Raw genomic sequence first — 18,381 nt, 5'->3', positions numbered from 1 at the left:
TGCTCACCTGTTTCCTCTCTCTCCTCTCCTCCTCTCCTCCTCTCTTCTGTAACACACCCGCTGTGCTCACCTGTTTCCTCTCAACCCTTTCTCTCTCCTCTCCTCCTCTCCTCCTCTCCTCCTCTCTCCTCCTCTCTTCTGTAACACACCCGCTGTGCTCACCTGTTTCCTCTCAACCCTTTCTCTCTCTCTCCTCCTCTCCTCCTCTCTTCTGTAACACACCCGCTGTGCTCACCTGTTTCCTCTCAACCCTTTCTCTCTCTCCTCCTCCTCTCCTCCTCCTCCTCTCTTCTGTAACACACCCTGTGCTCACCTGTTTCCTCTCAACCCTTTCTCTCTCTCCTCTCCTCCTCTCCTCCTCTCTTCGTAACACACCCACTGTGCTCACCTGTTTCCTCTCAACCCTTTCTCTCTCTCCTCTCCTCCTCTCCTCCTCTCCTCCTCTCTTCTGTAACACACCCTGTGCTCACCTGTTTCCTCTCAACCCTTTCTCTCTCTCCTCTCTCCTCTCCTCCTCTCTTCTGTAACACACCCGCTGTGCTCACCTGTTTCCTCTCAACCCTTTCTCTCTCTCCTCTCCTCTCCTCCTCTCTTCTGTAAATACACCCTGTGCTCACCTGTTTCCTCTCAACCCTCCTCTCCTCCTCCCTCCTCTCCTCCTCTCTTCTGTAACACACCCACTGTGCTCACCTGTTTCCTCTCAACCCTTTCTCTCTCTCCTCTCCTCCTCTCCTCCTCTCTTCCGTAACACACCCACTGTGCTCACCTGTTTCCTCTCAACCCTTTCTCTCTCTCCTCTCCTCCTCTCCTCCTCTCCTCCTCTCTTCTGTAACACACCCGCTGTGCTCACCTGTTTCCTCTCAACCCTTTCTCTCTCTCCTCTCCTCCTCTCCTCCTCTCTTCTGTAACTCACCCACTGTGCTCACCTGTTTCCTCTCAACCCTTTCTCTCTCTCCTCCTCCTCTCCTCCTCCTCTCTTCCTCTCTTCTGTAACACACCCACTGTGCTCACCTGTTTCCTCTCAACCCTTTCTCTCCTCTCCTCTCCTCCTGTCCTCCTCTCTTCTGTAACTCACCCACTGTGCTCACCTGTTTCCTCTCAACCCTTTCTCTCTCTCTCTCCTCCTATCTCATCTCTTCTGTAACACACCCACTGTGCTCACCTGTTTCCTCTCAACCCTTTCTCTCTCTCCTCTCCTCCTCTCCTCCTCTCTTCCTGTAACACACCCGCTGTGCTCACCTGTTTCCTCTCAACCCTTTCTCTCTCTCCCTCTCCTCCTCTCCTCCTCTCCTCCTCTCTTCTCACACCCACTGTGCTCACCTGTTTCCTCTCAACCCTTTCTCTCTCTCTCTCCTCCTCTCCTCATCTCTTCTGTAACACACCCGCTGTGCTCACCTGTTTCCTCTCAACCCTTTCTCTCTCTCTCCTCTCCTCTCCTCCTCTCCTCCTCTCCTCCTCTCCTCCTCTCTTCTGTAACACACCCGCTGTGCTCACCTGTTTCCTCTCAACCCTTTCTCTCTCTCCTCTCCTCTCCTCCTCTCCTCCTCTCTTCTGTAACACACCCGCTGTGCTCACCTGTTTCCTCTCTCTCCTCCTCCTCTCCTCCTCTCTCCTCTCTTCTCTCACACCCTGTGCTCACCTGTTTCCTCTCAACCCTTTCTCTCTCTCTCCTCTCTCCTCTTTCTGTAACACACCCGCTGTGCTCACCTGTTTCCTCTCAACCCTTTCTCTCTCTCTCTCTCCTCCTCTCCTCCTCTCTTCTGTAATACACCCGCTGTGCTCACCTGTTTCCTCTCAACCCTTTCTCTCTCTCTCTCCTCCTCTCCTCCTCTCTTCTGTAACACACCCCGCTGTGCTCACCTGTTTCCTCTCAACCCTTTCTCTCTCTCCTCTCCTCCTCTCCTCCTCTCCTCCTCTCTTCTGTAACACACCCACTGTGCTCACCTGTTTCCTTTCAACCCTTTCTCTCTCTCTCCTCTCTCTCCTCTCCTCCTCTCCCCCTCTCTTCTGTAACACACCCACTGTGCTCACCTGTTTCCTCTCTCTCCTCTCCTCCTCTCTCTCCTCTCTTCTGTAACACACCCGCTGTGCTCACCTGTTTCCTCTCAACCCTTTCTCTCTCTCCTCTCCTCCTCTCCTCCTCTCCTCCTCTCCTCCTCTCTTCTGTAACACACCCGCTGTGCTCACCTGTTTCCTCTCAACCCTTTCTCTCTCTCCTCTCCTCCTCTCTTCTGTAACACACCCGCTGTGCTCACCTGTTTCCTCTCAACCCTTTCTCTCTCTCCTCTCCTCCTCTCCTCCTCTCTTCTGTAACACACCCCTGTGCTCACCTGTTTCCTCTCAACCCTTTCTCTCTCTCCTCTCCTCCTCTCCTCCTCTCTTCCAAACACACCCGCTGTGCTCACCTGTTTCCTCTCAACCCCTTTCTCTCTCTCCTCTCCTCCTCTCCTCCTCTCTTCTGTAACACACGCGCTGTGCTTACCTGTTTCCTCTCAACCCTTTCTCTCTCTCCTCTCCTCCTCTCCTCATCTCTTCTGTTACACACCCGCTGTGCTCACCTGTTTCCTCTCAACCCTTTCTCTCTCCTCTCCTCCTCTCCTCCTCTCTTCTGTAACACACCCGCTGTGCTCACCTGTTTCCTCTCAACCCTTTCTCTCTCTCCTCTCCTCCTCTCCTCCTCTCTTCTGTAACTCACCCACTGTGCTCACCTGTTTCCTCTCAACCCTTTCTCTCTCTCCTCTCCTCCTCTCCTCCTCTCCTCCTCTCTTCTGTAACACACCCGCTGTGCTCACCTGTTTCCTCTCAACCCTTTCTCTCTCTCCTCTCCTCCTCTCCTCCTCTCCTCCTCTCTTCTGTAACTCACCCACTGTGCTCACCTGTTTCCTCTCAACCCTTTCTCTCTCTCCTCTCCTCCTCTCCTCCTCTCCTCCTCTCCTCCTCTCTTCTGTAACACACCCGCTGTGCTCACCTGTTTCCTCTCAACCCTTTCTCTCTCTCCTCTCCTCCTCTCCTCCTGTCCTCCTCTCTTCTGTAACTCACCCACTGTGCTCACCTGTTTCCTGTCAACCCTTTCTCTCTCTCCTCTCCTCCTATCCTCATCTCTTCTGTAACACACCCGCTGTGCTCACCTGTTTCCTCTCAACCCTTTCTCTCTCTCCTCTCCTCCTCTCCTCCTCTCTTCTGTAACACACCCGCTGTGCTCACCTGTTTCCTCTCAACCCTTTCTCTCTCTCCTCTCCTCCTCTCCTCCTCTCCTCCTCTCTTCCGTAACACACCCACTGTGCTCACCTGTTTCCTCTCAACCCTTTCTCTCTCTCCTCTCCTCCTCTCCTCATCTCTTCTGTAACACACCCGCTGTGCTCACCTGTTTCCTCTCAACCCTTTCTCTCTCTCCTCCTCCTCTCCTCCTCTCCTCCTCTCTTCCGTAACACACCCACTGTGCTCACCTGTTTCCTCTCAACCCTTTCTCTCTCTCTCTCCTCTCTCCTCTCCTCCTCTCTTCTGTAACACACCCACTGTGCTCACCTGTTTCCTCTCAACCCTTTCTCTCTCTCCTCTCCTCCTCTCCTCCTCTCCTCCTCTCTTCCGTAACACACCCACTGTGCTCACCTGTTTCCTCTCAACCCTTTCTCTCTCTCCTCTCCTCCTCTCCTCCTCTCTTCTGTAACACACCCGCTGTGCTCACCTGTTTCCTCTCAACCCTTTCTCTCTCTCCTCTCCTCCTCTCTTCTGTAACATACCCGCTGTGCTCACCTGTTTCCTCTCAACCCTTTCTCTCTCTCCTCTCCTCTCCTCCTCCTCTCCTCCTCTCTTCTGTAACACACCCCTGTGCTCACCTGTTTCCTCTCAACCCTTTCTCTCTCTCCTCTCCTCCTCTCCTCCTCTCTTCTGTAACACACCCGCTGTGCTCACCTGTTTCCTCTCAACCCTTTCTCTCTCTCCTCTCCTCCTCTCCTCCTCTCTTCTGTAACACACCCGCTGTGCTCACCTGTTTCCTCTCAACCCTTTCTCTCTCTCCTCTCCTCCTCTCCTCCTCTCTTCTGTAACACACCCGCTGTGCTCACCTGTTTCCTCTCAACCCTTTCTCTCTCTCCTCTCCTCCTCTCCTCCTCTCTTCTGTAACACACCCTCTGTGCTCACCTGTTTCCTCTCAACCCTTTCTCTCTCTCTCTCCTCTCTTCCCCCCGTCAGTTGTCCTGCAACCTATCGAGGGGGGGGGGGTTTGTTCGTTACCGGGGATTGTATAGATTTTCCCTATTTTCTCATCCTGTGCTTCAGTGGTTTTGAAATGAATAGTCTATATTCTACTATCCATTCCTGGTCCTTCGGTATTGGGGGACAGGATCCGTACCTGTCCAAGGTTAGACTTTAGCATTGTGGACGTGCCATAGTTATTCAGTCACTCTGGGAGAACAAAACAGAGAGGTGTTAAAAACCAACACATTTTGGAATTATAACAGCCTTTGTTTTCAGGTCAGAGAAGGGTGTGACCAAAATACACTTTGATCTTTCATTGGCTGACGTATCTACATTATAAATAGCCTGTGCTGTCTGTCGGGTTCAGGTTTATGAACTTTTATTGACACAAAAAAAATAATGGGCGTATGACTGGTTTATACGCAGCTCATATGCTGTATGTATGTATAAACAACATAGATTATTTACAGAAATTTTCAATGCTGTGATGTAAATTGTAAAGAGCATGTAAGTTTAGGAACAAACACGTGAGCAAACATAGACTCACTGAACCAACATATAAACGCATGTAAAGTGTTGGTCCCATGTTTCATGAGCTGAGATAAAAGATCCCAGAAATTGTCCACATGTTTGTCCTTTGCTAAAATAATCCATCCACCTGACAGGTGTGGCATATCAAGAAAATTATTAAACAGCATAATCATTACACAGGTGAACCTTGTGCTAGGAACAATACTCTAAAATGTGCCGTGTTGTCACACAACACAATGCCACAGATGTCTCAAGTTTTAAGGGAGCGTGCATTTGGGATGCTGAGATTTGCATGTTCATTCCTCTACCATAAGCTGCCTCTGACGTCGTTTTAGAGAATTTGGCAGTACGTCCAACAGGCCTCAAAACTGCAGACCACATGTAACCATGCCAGCCCAGGACCTCCACGACCTCCGGCTTCTTCACCTACAGGTTTGTCTGAGACCAGCCACCCGGCCAATCCTCCTAATTCCTGCTTACAAGCAAAAACTAAAGCAGGAAGCACCAGTGACTCGGTCAATAGAAAACTGGTCGGATGACTCAGATGCTAAGCTACAGGACTGTTTTGCTAGCACAGACTGGAGTATGTTCCGGGATTCCTCCAATGGCATTGAGGAGTACACCACCTCAGTCACCGGCTTCATCAATATAAGTGCATCGATGATGTTGTCCCCACAGTGACTGTACGTACATACCCCAACCAGAAGTCACGGATTACAGGTAACATTCACACTGAGCTAAACGGTAGAGCTGCTGCCTTCAAGGAGTTTATATGAAATCCTGCTATGCCCTCAGATGAACCATCAAACAGGCAAAGCGCCAATACAGGACTAAGATTGAATCGTACTACATCGGCTCTGACGTGCGTTGGATTTGGCAGGGCTTGCAAACTATTACAGACTACAAAGGGAAGCACAGCCACGAGCAGACAAGTGATACGAGCCTACCAGACGAGCTAAATTACTTCCATGCTCGCTTTGAGGCAAGCAACACTGAGGCACGCATGAGAGAATCAGCTGTTCTGTGTGACTGTGTGACTGTGTAGCCGATGTGAGTAAGACATTTAAACAGGTCAACATTCACAAGGTTGCTGGGCCAGACAGATTACCAGGACGGGTGCTCCGGGCATGTGCTGACCAACTGGCAGATGTCTTCACTGACATTTTCAACATGTCCTCGATTGAGTCTGTAATACCAACATGTTTCAAGCAGAACACCATAATCCCTGTGCCCAAGAACACTAAGGTAACCTGCCTTAATGACTACTGACCTGTAGAACTCACGTCCGTAGCCATGGAGTGTTTTGAAAGGCTGTTAATGGCTCACAGCCTATGGGGAGGAGGTCAGAGACCTTGCCAGGTGGTGCCAGAGCACCGAGCACGCCCTCATTCTAATCAACAGGTTGTAGTGCAGCAGGTTGAGAGCTTCAAGTTCCTTGGTGTCAACATCACCAACAAACTAGAATGGTCCAAACACACCAAGACAGTCATGATGAGGGCACGACAAAGCCTATTCCCCCTCAGGAAACTAAAAAGATTTGGTATGCGTCTTCAGATGCTCAATAAGGTTCTACAGCTGCAACATCGAGAGCATCCTGACTGGTTGAATCACTGCCTGGTACGGCAAATACTCAGAATCCGACCGAAGGCACTTCAGAGGGTAGTGCGAATGGCCCAGCACATCATTGGGGCTAAGCTGCCTGCCATCCAGGACCTCGATACCAGGCGGTGTGAGAGGAAGGCCCTAAAAATTGTCAAAGACTCCATCCACCCAGGTCACAGACTGTTCTCTCTGCTACCACATGGCAAGCGGTACCGGAGCGCCAAGTCTTGGACCAAAAGGCTTTTCAACAGCTTAAGCCATAAGACTCCTGAACAGCCACTCGAATGGCCACCCGGACTATTCATTCTGTGACAAGCAGATGCATATCTGTATTCCCATTCATGTGAAATCGGTAGATTAGGGCCTATTTATATATTTCAATTGACTGATTTCTTACATGAACTGTAACTCAGAAAAAAACGTTGTAATTGTTGCATTCATATTTTTGTCCAGTGTAAATATACATGTACTAGATGTATCGTACCAATTAGGGAAAACATTGGAATATTTATGCAACATATTGAATCATGAATGAAGTTTTCCCCAAACTTGGAAGATTATTAAAGAATATCACAGAGAATCTATAAAAAGATCAAAGGAATTATTTTCATTATAAACATACAGTACATGTCCTACACTAGCCTATAGGCTGACTGCCCAAGGTTTGCCTTCAACCCCTGTTTTAGATATGAAAGGGATTGGTATGGAACAATGTTACCCATTCTTGGGAATATAGGCTATTTGCAAAGATCAAAATATTTAAAAGATGTTCTTTCCTATTCTACTATAAAAAAAAGAATGATATTTGTAAAACTGCCTGTAATAATTCTTCGAAGGGAGATCAAAACCTGTTTGTATCTGCAGTGCTATAGTTGTTCCTCAGGTCCAGGTTTCGGTTATTGTATTTCCCGTGTGGCTATGACAACACTAGGCAAACAAGCTTCCGTTTACCTTTGATGTTCGGGCAACATTGAATTCCATCTATTTTATACCAGGCTTTTAGTTGATGCTCCTTTCGTGTTGCTTGGCACAAGATATATACAATACAAAACATTAAGAACACCTCCCTAATATTGATTTTTTTAATTTTGAGTTGTTGTTTTTTTTGGCCTCAGAACAGCCTAAATTCTTTGGGGCCATGGACTCTACCAGGTGTCGAAAGCGTTCCACGGGTATTATTCGGCGCATGTGACAAATACACAATTATTTGATTTGAAAGCTGGCCCATGTTGACTCCAATGCTTCCCACAGTTGTGCCAAATTGTTTGGATGTTCTTTGGGTGGTGGACCATTCTTGATACATGCTGGAAACGTTTGAGTGAGAAAACCCCAGCAGCGTTGCAGTTCTTGACACAAACTGGTGCCACCATACCCCGTTCAAAGGTACTTAAATCTTTTGTCTTGTCCATTCACTCTCTGAATGGCACAGACAATCAATGTCTCAATTGTCTCAAGGTTTAAACATCCTTCTTTAACCTGTCTCCTCTGCTTCATCTACACTGATTGAAAGTGGATTTAACAAGTGACATCGATAAGGGATCATAGCGTTCAACTGGATTCATCTGGTCAGTCTATGTCATAGAAAACATGGCAGATTTATGGATAATAATTGTAAGAGTAATATTTTTTATTTGTTACACTTGATGTTATCAGTTTCTATAGAAAATTAATTATTATAACAATACCGTTCAGGATGGAAATCTTTAAAATACCATTGAAGCAGCACATATTTAATTCACACCAAATTGTTGTAAATAAGTGTGTTTTTTTCAACCCTGTGCAATCAGGTTTGTAGTTAATGAGGTGTCTTCCTGGCTGTAAAACTTTGAGAAACTGATGAGTATTCAAGAGAAAACAAACATAATCAGCCTCATAACACACCAACATACGCCACTTAAGCTGCTGACGAATGGGATCAGAGCAGGTGAGAACTGTGTGGCTTATACTGACGAAGAGAGACATAGAGGGGGAGAGAGAGGGGGAGGGGGTTGGTGGTTGCAGGTCAAATTAACTCCTCCGTGAATCTATTGGTTTTTCTCAGGTCTAATTAGGGAGCTGTCTTGCTTGAGCTCTGCTGCTGATATGATTATATTAAGAATCTTGGACTGCAGGCTGTGCTGTACTTAGCTGTATGTATTCTGAGACTTGAGCAAGTGTATACTGTAGGCTACTTTTGGGTGTCTATGTGATTGGGGATGTGGGGGGGGGGTGTTCTAAGCTGACATATGGAATTGTTTTAAGACGGTCATACTATGGACAATTTTTTATTTTGAAATGTAGGACCCTTTTAGTTCTATTATATACAGTGGGGCAAAAAGTATTTAGTCAGTCACCAATTGTGCAAGTTCTCCCACTTAAAAAGATGAGAGAGGCCTGTAATCTTCATCATAGGTACACTTCAACTATGAAAGACAAAATTAGAAAGAAAATCCAGAAAATCACATTGTAGGATTTTTTATGAATTTATTTGCAAATTATGGTGGAAAATAAGTATTTGGTCAATAACAAGTTTATCTCAATACTCAATATACCCCTTGTTGGCAATGGCAGAGGTCAAACTTTTCTGTAAGTCTTCACAAGGTTTTCACACACTGTTGCTGGTATTTTGGCCCATTCCTCCATGCAGATCTCCTCTAGAGCAGTGATGGTCTGGGGCTGTTGCTCGGCAACAGGGACTTTCAACTCCCTCCAAAGATTTTCTATGGGGTTGAGATCTGGAGACTGGCTAGGCCACTCCAGGACCTTGAAATGCTTCTTACGGAGCCACTCCTTCGTTGCCCGGGCGGTGTGTTTGGGATCATTGTCATGCTGAAAGACTTGTTTCATCATCAATGCCCTTGCTGATGGAAGGAGGTTTTCACTCAAAATCTCACGATACATGGCCCCATTCATTCTTTCCTTTACACAGATCAGTCGTCCTGGTCCCTTTGCAGAAAACAGCCCCAAAGCATGATATTTCCACCCCCATGCTTCACAGTAGGTATGGTGTTCTTTGGATGCAACTCAGCATTCTTTGTCTTCCAAACACGACGAGTTGAGTTTTTACCAAAAAGTTATATTTTGGTTTCATCTGACCATATGACATTCTCCCAATCTTCTTCTGGATCATCCAAATGCTCTCTAGCAAACGTCAGACGGGCCTGGACATGTACTGGCTTAAGCAGGGGGACACGTCTGGCACTGCAGGATTTGAGTCCCTGGCGACGTAGTGTGTTACTGATGGTAGGCTTTGTTACTTTGGTCCCAGCTCTCTGCAGGTCATTCACTAGGTCCCCCCTTGTGGTTATGGGATTTTTGCTCATCGTTCATTCTGAACATTTTGACCCCACGGGGTGAGATCTTGCGTGGAGCCCCAGATCGAGGGAGATTATCAGTGGTCTTGTATGTCTTCCATTTCCTAATAATTGCTCCCACAGTTGATTTCTTCAAGCTGCTTACCTATTGCAGATTCAGTCCTCCCAGCCTGGTGATGGTCTACAATTTTGTTCCTGGTGTCCTTTGACAGCTCTTTGGTCTTGGCCATAGTGGAGTTTGGAGTGTGACTGTTCGAGGTTGTGGACAGGTGTCTTTTATACTGATAACAAGTTCAAACAGGTGCCATTAATACAGGTAACGAGTGAAGGACAGAGGAGCCTCTTAAAGAAGAAGTTATAGGTCTTGCGAGAGCCATAAATCTTGCTTGTTTGTAGGTGACCAAATACTTATTTCCCACCATAATTTGCCAATAAGTTCATTCAAAATCCTACAATGTGATTTTCTGGATGATTTTTTTTCTCATTTTGTCTGTCATAGTTGAAGTATACCTATGATGAAAATTACAGGCCTCTCTCATATCTTTTTAAGTGGGAGAACTTGCACAATTGGTGGCTGACTAAATAAATACTTTATATATATATATATATATATATATATAGTTGAGGTCTGAAGTTTAAATTCACTTAGGTTGGAGTCATTAAAACTCGTTTTTAAACCACTCCACAAATGTCTTGTTAACAAACTATAGTTTTGGCAAGTTGGTTAGGGCATCTACTTTGTGCATGACACAAGTAATTTTTCCAACAATTGTTTACAGAGAGATTATTTCACTTATAATTCACTGTATCACAATTCCAGTGGGTCAGAAGTTTACATACACTAAGTTGACTACCTTTAAACAGCTTGGAAAATTCCAGAAAATTATGTCATGGATTTAGAAGTTTCTGATTATCTAATTGACATCATTTGAGTCAGAGGTGTACCTGTCGATGTATTTCAAGGCGTATCTTCAAACTCAGTGCCTCTTTGCTTGACTTCAAATCAAATTTTATTTGTCACATACACATGGTTAGCAGATGTTAATGCGAGTGTAGCGAAATGCTTGTGCTCATGGGAAACTCAAAAGAAATCAGCCAATACCTCATAAAATAAATTGTAGACCTCCACAAGTCTGGTTCATCCTTGGGAGCAATTTCCAAACGACTGAAAGTACAACGTTCATCTGTACAAACAATACTACGCAAGTATAAACACCATGGGACTACGCAGCCATCATACCGCTCAGGAAGAAGACGCGTTCTGTCTCCTAGAGATGAACGTACTTTGGTGCAAAAAGTGCAATCAATCCCAGAACAACAGCACAGGATATTGTGAAGATGCTGGAGGAAACAGGTACAAATGTATCTATATCCACAGTGAAACAAGTCCTATATCGACATAACCTGAAAGGCAGCTCAGCAAGGAAGAAGTCACTGCTCCAAAACCGGCAGAAAAAAAGCCAGACTACAGTTTGCAACCGCACATGGGGACAAAGATCGTACTTTTTGGAGAAATGTCCTCTGGTCTGATGAAACAAAAATAGAACTGTTTGCCAATAATGACCATCATTATGTTTGGAGGAAGAAGGGGGAGGCTTGCAAGCCGAAGAACACCATCCCAACAGTGAAGCACGGTGGTGGCAGCATCATGTTGTGGGGGTGCTTTGCTGCAGGAGGGACTGGTGCACACTATATTGAAGCAACATCTCAAGACATTAGTCAGGAAGTTAAAGCTTGGTCGCAAATTGGTCTTCCAAATGGACAATGACCCCAAGCATACTTCCAAATTTGTGGCAAAATGGCTTATGGACAACAAAGTCAAGATATTGGAGTGGCCATCACAAAGCCCTGACCGCAATCCTATAAAAAATGTGTGGGCAGAACTGAAAAAGCCTTTGCGAGGAAGGAGGCCTACAAACCTGACTCCGTTAAACCAGCTCTGTCAGGAGGAATGGGGAAACTTGTGGAAGGCTACCCAAAACATTTGACCCAAGTTAAACAATTTAAAGGCTATGATACAAAACACGAATTGAGTGTATGTAACCTTCTAACCCACTGGGAATGTGATGAAAGAAATAAAACCTGAAATCAATCATCATCTCCACTATTAGTCTGACATTTCACATACTTAAAATAAAGTGGTGATCCTAACTGACCTAAGACAGGGCATTTTTACTAGGATTAAATGTCAGGAATTGTGAAAAACTGAGTTTTAATGGATTTGGCTAAGGTGTTTGTAAACGTCCGACTTCAACTGTACATGTTCTCACAGAATCCATACCCATCTGGTTTGTTCTCATAATAAAACAATCTCATTGTTAATCATCTGGATATTTCTAGGGTTTTTGTGCCATATGGCTGTAGCCCACATTTGTTCAATATTTCAATAATAATGCATTTGATACATGTTTTAAAGATGAATACACCTACAATAACATATGTGTATGTGATCATGACAATTGATTTGATTTGGAGGATCGCTTGATTTCCATTTTTGAAGTAAAATTTTTTATCAAAATGGTTCAACTCTTATTTTTTTTGTATTTGATTAATGAAACTGCTCCTCTGAATTCAGACGAAAGCAGAATTGTACAATATGCTCTTATTCACTTCGGATCCAGCCATCTTTCAAACGTAGAAGATAATGGGGAATACGATGAAGATAAACGTTTTGCTCCTGTTAGTTGGGTGCACATCTTGGATTGAAATATATTTTTCGGTTGTGTGTTTGAAAACATGAATTTCTTCTGGCAAAAGGAACATCCTTGGAGAGCCTTGGAGTACTGCATATATTATAACGACACATTGATTCAAGGGAGCTATTGAAGAGTCCTTTGAAATGGTTTATTAAGACAAGTGTTAGTGTTTCACTGGAGTTCTTCAAAGAAACCTCAACAGGTCAAGCAGTAGACTGCTTTTCACTGTTTTTCATTTTGGGCAACACAAATTCTGTCCCCCAAAAAATGTGGACGATTTTATTTTGGTTTTTAGACAATAGACATAGACAAAACACAACAGACAACTTTAACATTTCACAGACATGGACCCACTAAATTAGACATGACATTGGCTGAGACTTAATGCCGACCTTCAACAGAAAGAAAAAAGACGACTAAAGACAACAACAAAAAACACCAACTCAGATGTACATACATATTATATATTTCAACAAACATTAATGACATCATACTTGCTCAAACCTACATGTTCCCACAGTATCCATGCCTATCTTCTTTGTTCTCATAATAACCTTTATTGTTTTAATTTTTTTTTATGTTTCATCCTTTGGATATTTCTAAGGCTTGTAATACTTCATGCCAGATGGCTTCTGTAGCCCATATATATATATATATATATATATATATATATATATATTTTTATATTTAAATAATACAGGCTCGGGCAATAATAATGCATTTGATTCATCCACTGCCCCTAACGATGGAGGATAATACGATTCTTAGTTGTTAAAGTAAAACATTTTTCAAAATTATTCACTAGAAAATAATGGTTCAACTCCTATTTCCGTATCAATTAATCAAACTGCTTCTCTGAATTCCGTAGAGTGATTCTCTTGCGGTGCACTTCTAACAAGCATTGAGACAAAAGCAGAATTGGACAATAAGGGCTAATTAACTTCTGATCATGTCATCTTTCAAGCATATTGTCCACGTAGAAGATAATGGGGAATAGAGTCAATACGTTTTTCTTTTGCTGCTGTTATGGCCTTTAGTGGGATGGGACCGAACTGACGATGTGAACAGAGCAGAGGACAAAGCAAGGAATGCTTTCCTCAGCTCCGGGCAGGGAGACACAGAGAGGAGGGGGGGGGGGAAAAGGAGGGTAGGCAAGTTGAACAAGGAGGAAGGCTACAGACAGTATAACACTCTCCTACTCTTTCTGTAGGACTCTAACTCCTGTTTCTGCACAAGACTGGACAGCGTAACACGTCTTTGTAGCTGCACTCCTACTCGTGCCTTTGCTTGAGACACCTGGACTTTTAGCTTAGAAGTATTCTAGAACAGTCTAATAAGGCTCTCTGGACTTATTAGAAGGCCTATATTATGTGTGCTTGAGGATACTGTTCAGCTCATGGATGTTTGACTTGTTGCCACCAAGCACTTATGCAGGGTCAGTTAATTATCATTCCCTTAATAGGATTAGGTTTGGGGGTTATATGGTAATCTGAACCTATAGTCTGTGGTTAAGGGCTATTTCTCAGCCAGGTCATTTATGATTGATGTCAAAATTGGACGTCTATCCATGTCCTGAGGACGTCAGAAAATGCCTTCACAACTGGCCACTAAGGCATAACAGTGAGCGCTGTTGCCATCGAGTAGGCTTGGGTTTTGCTGCATGGGTGTAATCACATGACTCTGGATCAGAACTGTTTTTTTATTTTTATTTTTATTTTAACCCTATCCCAAACCTTAACCCTTTCCTTAATCATTTGGAATGTGTGCCTAAGCTTAACCCTTAACTTCGAAGTTTGACGTTTGGAGAAATGAAATGATACAGAGCAGCAGTAGCAACAAAAGCTCTGCGAAATTTGACCTTTGGAGCAACTTCGAAATTTGAAGTTTGGAGAACGTGGATGAACATCCAATTCTGCTGTGAGACTGTGTAAGCTTGTTGCCATTTCTGCCCTTGTCCTATAAATAACAAAGCTGAAGCGTTTTAGTGACCGGTAATGACAGGGTCCACCATATTTAATGTAAGCCATGTTGCCCCCAGCCCTCCACACACACCCCACCCCCTTTGCAGACAAGTTGTGGACAGGTCTCCGTTAATTGCTGTCCCACTGACTGATAGATTACAGCCTGAGAATGGAAGAGGCTGGGAGGAGCTCTCTCTCTCTCTCTCTCTCTCTCTCTCTCTCTCTCTCTCTCTCTCTGTGTGTGTCTCTCTCTCTCTCTCTCTCTCTCTCTGTCTCTCTCTCTCTCTCTGTCTCTCTCTCTCTCTCTCGCTCTCTCTCTCTCTCTCTCTCTCTCTCTCTCTCTCTCTGTCTCTCTCTCTCTCTCTCTCTCTCTCTCTCTCTCTCTCTCTCTCTCTCTCTCTCTCTCTCTCTCTCTCTCTCTCTCTCTCTCTCTCTCTGTGTCTCTCTCTCTCTCTCTCTCTCTCTCTCTCTCTCTCTCTCTCTCTCTCTTTCTTTCTCTTTACAAAGGCAGCATCAAACATGGATGCCCTTGTTGTTAATACCTCCTTTACCCCCCACCCACACCATTAATTAGCAGTGAAATAGCTGCAGAAGCCAAGTTATTGACACTGCAACTGAGGTTTGTTTGGATGAAGTTCAACCCCCTACAGTACAGTATATCAGTGGATTCACTTGTTTATACTGTCTATAGATTTTGGGGCGGCAAGTAGCCTAGTGGTTAGAGCGTTGGGCCAGTATGCTGGATCAAATCCAGAGCTGACAAGATAAAAATCTGTCGTTCTGCACCTGAACAAGGCAGTTAACTCACTGTTCCCCAGTAGGACATCATTGTAAATAAATATTTGTTCTTAACTGGCTTGCCTAGTTAAATAAAAATAGAATATGAGAATTGGCACAGACCCGTCAAGGGCTTTGGAAATAGGCTGGACACTGGTTCGCAGGAGATATTGCATGTGATTGGCCTATATGCCCATATTCTTGTATTTAAAAATACTTTTGTTTGAAAGAATTTGTGCAAATCTGTCTTTGAAATATGTCTATAGTCTACTAAAGGCACAAGCTGAGTGCTAGGCATCTTGCCTGTAGGCTACATTTGAAATAGAAAAATATGTTTTAAAAAATGCATTGAAATTCAATTGGATATGCCCTAAGGTAATACAACCAAAGTTCTCCAAATGCAGAATAGGGACACTGTAATTAGGTAGTTAACGAGCAATGCAGTTTTTCATCTGCCAACCAGCCCCGTTCCTCCTCAATCCCCTCCACGCCTCTCCTCCTCCTCTCCTCACACTGGCTCTGTGAATTCGCCCGAGGAAACATATTGTGGGGGGGAGTTGTTGTGACGTCACTCACCGGGAGAGCACAGAGCAGGGAGAGAGAAACTCGCGTCTGTCGACTTTATATGCGGTTGCCTGGCGAAGAGAACCGGTACTGAGATCAGGGATGGTGAGGCCAAAATACACTTTGTCATCATCATCACTAACTGACAAATGTATCGAAATCCCGAAGTAGATCAAGAAACTTAACGGAAGACGGTCTATTCCGCGTTTTTTTTTTTTTTTTATCTGGTAAAGCTCGGGAGGTAATCGCCTCCACATCTAAAGAGATGCGAGCATCTTTCATGATCTACATGTAGATCAACTAAGACGAGAGGTATCCACAGATTGTGAGCTATCCCTGTGCTATCTGACTGAAACTAAACGGAAATATAGCTCTACTGCATAGCGACATGGTGGTGCTGCCAGCTTCTGAGTCTATTCCTGCGCCGGAGTTGTGTGGAACATTTACTGGAGGAGAGTGGTGATCAGCGCACCGAATTACCGTATCCCCGCGCAGCAGTCCGAGAGAGGGAGCGAAGAGAAAGCTGCTTGTGAGCCTGCCGTGACCGAGTCACGGACGAGGGGGTGAAGTGGTAGTGGGAATGCCAGCACTTCAAACGATGGGGGTTTAACAGCCCCGCTTCATACGGAGGCACCCCACACTTAAATTTTGACCCAGCACCGAGTCCTTTTCCACGGGCGGGATCATCTATGTTTCCCCTTCACCTGACCGACTGACTAGTATTTGTATTCGTCCCAGCTATTTCCGAAGCGAACTAAAGGGGATATATTTTGTGTTTTTCACAAAACAGCCTATTTTTTTCTTATTTGTATTTTTTTGGGGTGGGGGGTGGGGTGTGAGAAGCATTGCGCTGGATGGGAGCAGAATGGAAGGCTGTGTGTGTCTCTGAAGACTTCTGACTTATCTCCTCGGGTGTTTGAATTAAGTCGTCGCCACTCACCAGCCAGGATGCAGCTTCTCAGAGTTGCCTGGGCTTTAGCCGGAGCGGCAATCTGTTGTTTTGTTATTCTTCTCATCCACTCACGCTTGCTCAAAGAAGGTAATTGTTTCATGTGACTGATTTCAGACCATTATATAATGGCGTTGTCATATTACATAGCTCTGTTTTCATGTCGCCTGTCTGTACTGTCTTTCATGATGTGTTATATCAAGTCTCATAGCCCGACAAAAGAGCTTCGTGCAGGAGGCGTCTTTGGCTCTCATGCTTAATCAACTTTGCCACAGCGCAACCCTGCTGGATTTGACCCCAAGCCAAAAAAATACAATTGATTCGATAATATGAATAGCTATCTATTTGATGAACGTGAACAATTCAATGGTCTGAGTGTCACCAGCAATGCTTTCCTATTGGTTAACGTCAACAAGTTATAGACCTATCCAATTGATCCAATTATATATATATATATATGTATTTATTTATTTTGTGGTAATTTACCCACACAAAAAAAACAGAAGATAAATACATTGATACTGTATATAACGTTAATATATGGGTGGGTAGTATCCCGTTTCAATAGATGGTGTGATTTATAGTTGAGGTCTTCAATAGATGGCACTATAGTCTTAGCTTTAAGGTAAGGCTGAGAACAAACCCTTATTATCTCCTCGTATTGGCCGCTGTTATTCCTGTTGTCACGCCTCGTGCTTGGCCACTGGATACGATCCAACCTTTGCTAAACATTCATTCCTCTTATGGTGAAGCTCGAGCTACAAACCTTAGTGTTGCCCTCTGCCCTGCTGTATCTCTATATGGCTTTTATTTTGGCCTGCCTTAATGTAATTTCTAAATGTAAAATTGAGACTTTTTTTTTTACTGCTTTTTAAGACAATTAATTGGTTTTCATTAGGACACATTTTTCCAATTGTTTTATTGATTTCATTTTTTAAAACCATTTTTATACAGCCACCACCTTTTCAAGCTGTCACAATCTGTTGCAGCTTGAAGTACTGTAGATAACCTATATGATTGTATTGTAACTCAGTAAATGCATCCTCAAAGTAGGAAACCCAATGTGATTGCAGTGTATTCAGACATACTTAAGGTGGTATGAAAGGCCTCTGGTAATGTGGTTTAACCTAAAATACCACTGGATTTCACATGGGCAAAGCTTTGAATAGACATTCCATGCACAAACTGCCATGCCTTTTCTCTCATGTCTGGCGTGAGGCTAGGGGCACTCTTTGTGTGTGTGGGTGTGTGTGTGGCAGGCAGCAGGGTCATTGGGTTACAACTCGGCCAGGCTCTTCTCCTCACTGTCAGTAGAAAGGCAGGTCAACTGGTGGCAAATGGACTCCCTCTCCACGGCATCTCTGTGCCACATGATGGAAAGAGAAATGTATGCGTGCCAAGTGACCTTTCCTGTTAGTCTTGTGCCTACAGTGCTAAAAGGGTCTGTCGGGACTCTGAGATCTGACTACAGCTCAAATAATCCACATCCACCCAACTGAACTCCATGTGGCGTGTGATAGGCCAGGGCCATGGTATTCTTCCGGAATGCCGATGAATGCACACATGCAAAAGATCTTATCCTTCCTGGTCAATGAGTTTGTGATCGTGACCAAGGCTATATTTGTCCACGTTCAATAGCATTTTGTGGATATCATTACATTCCTTTCCACAGCACAAAAAATAACAAATCGGTTAACAAACATGTATTTTATGTCTAGCAAACATGTATTTTATGTCTAGCAAACATGTATTTTATGTCTTGCAGTCTTTGGTTATTTTTGATCATGTTTTTTGCTTTATTATATCAGAGG

This window comes from Oncorhynchus nerka, linkage group LG23, assembly GCF_034236695.1.
Source record: "Oncorhynchus nerka isolate Pitt River linkage group LG23, Oner_Uvic_2.0, whole genome shotgun sequence".
NCBI lineage: Eukaryota > Metazoa > Chordata > Actinopteri > Salmoniformes > Salmonidae > Oncorhynchus > Oncorhynchus nerka.
The sequence above is the reverse complement of the archived record's forward strand: the minus strand, read 5'-3'. Positions refer to the sequence as shown.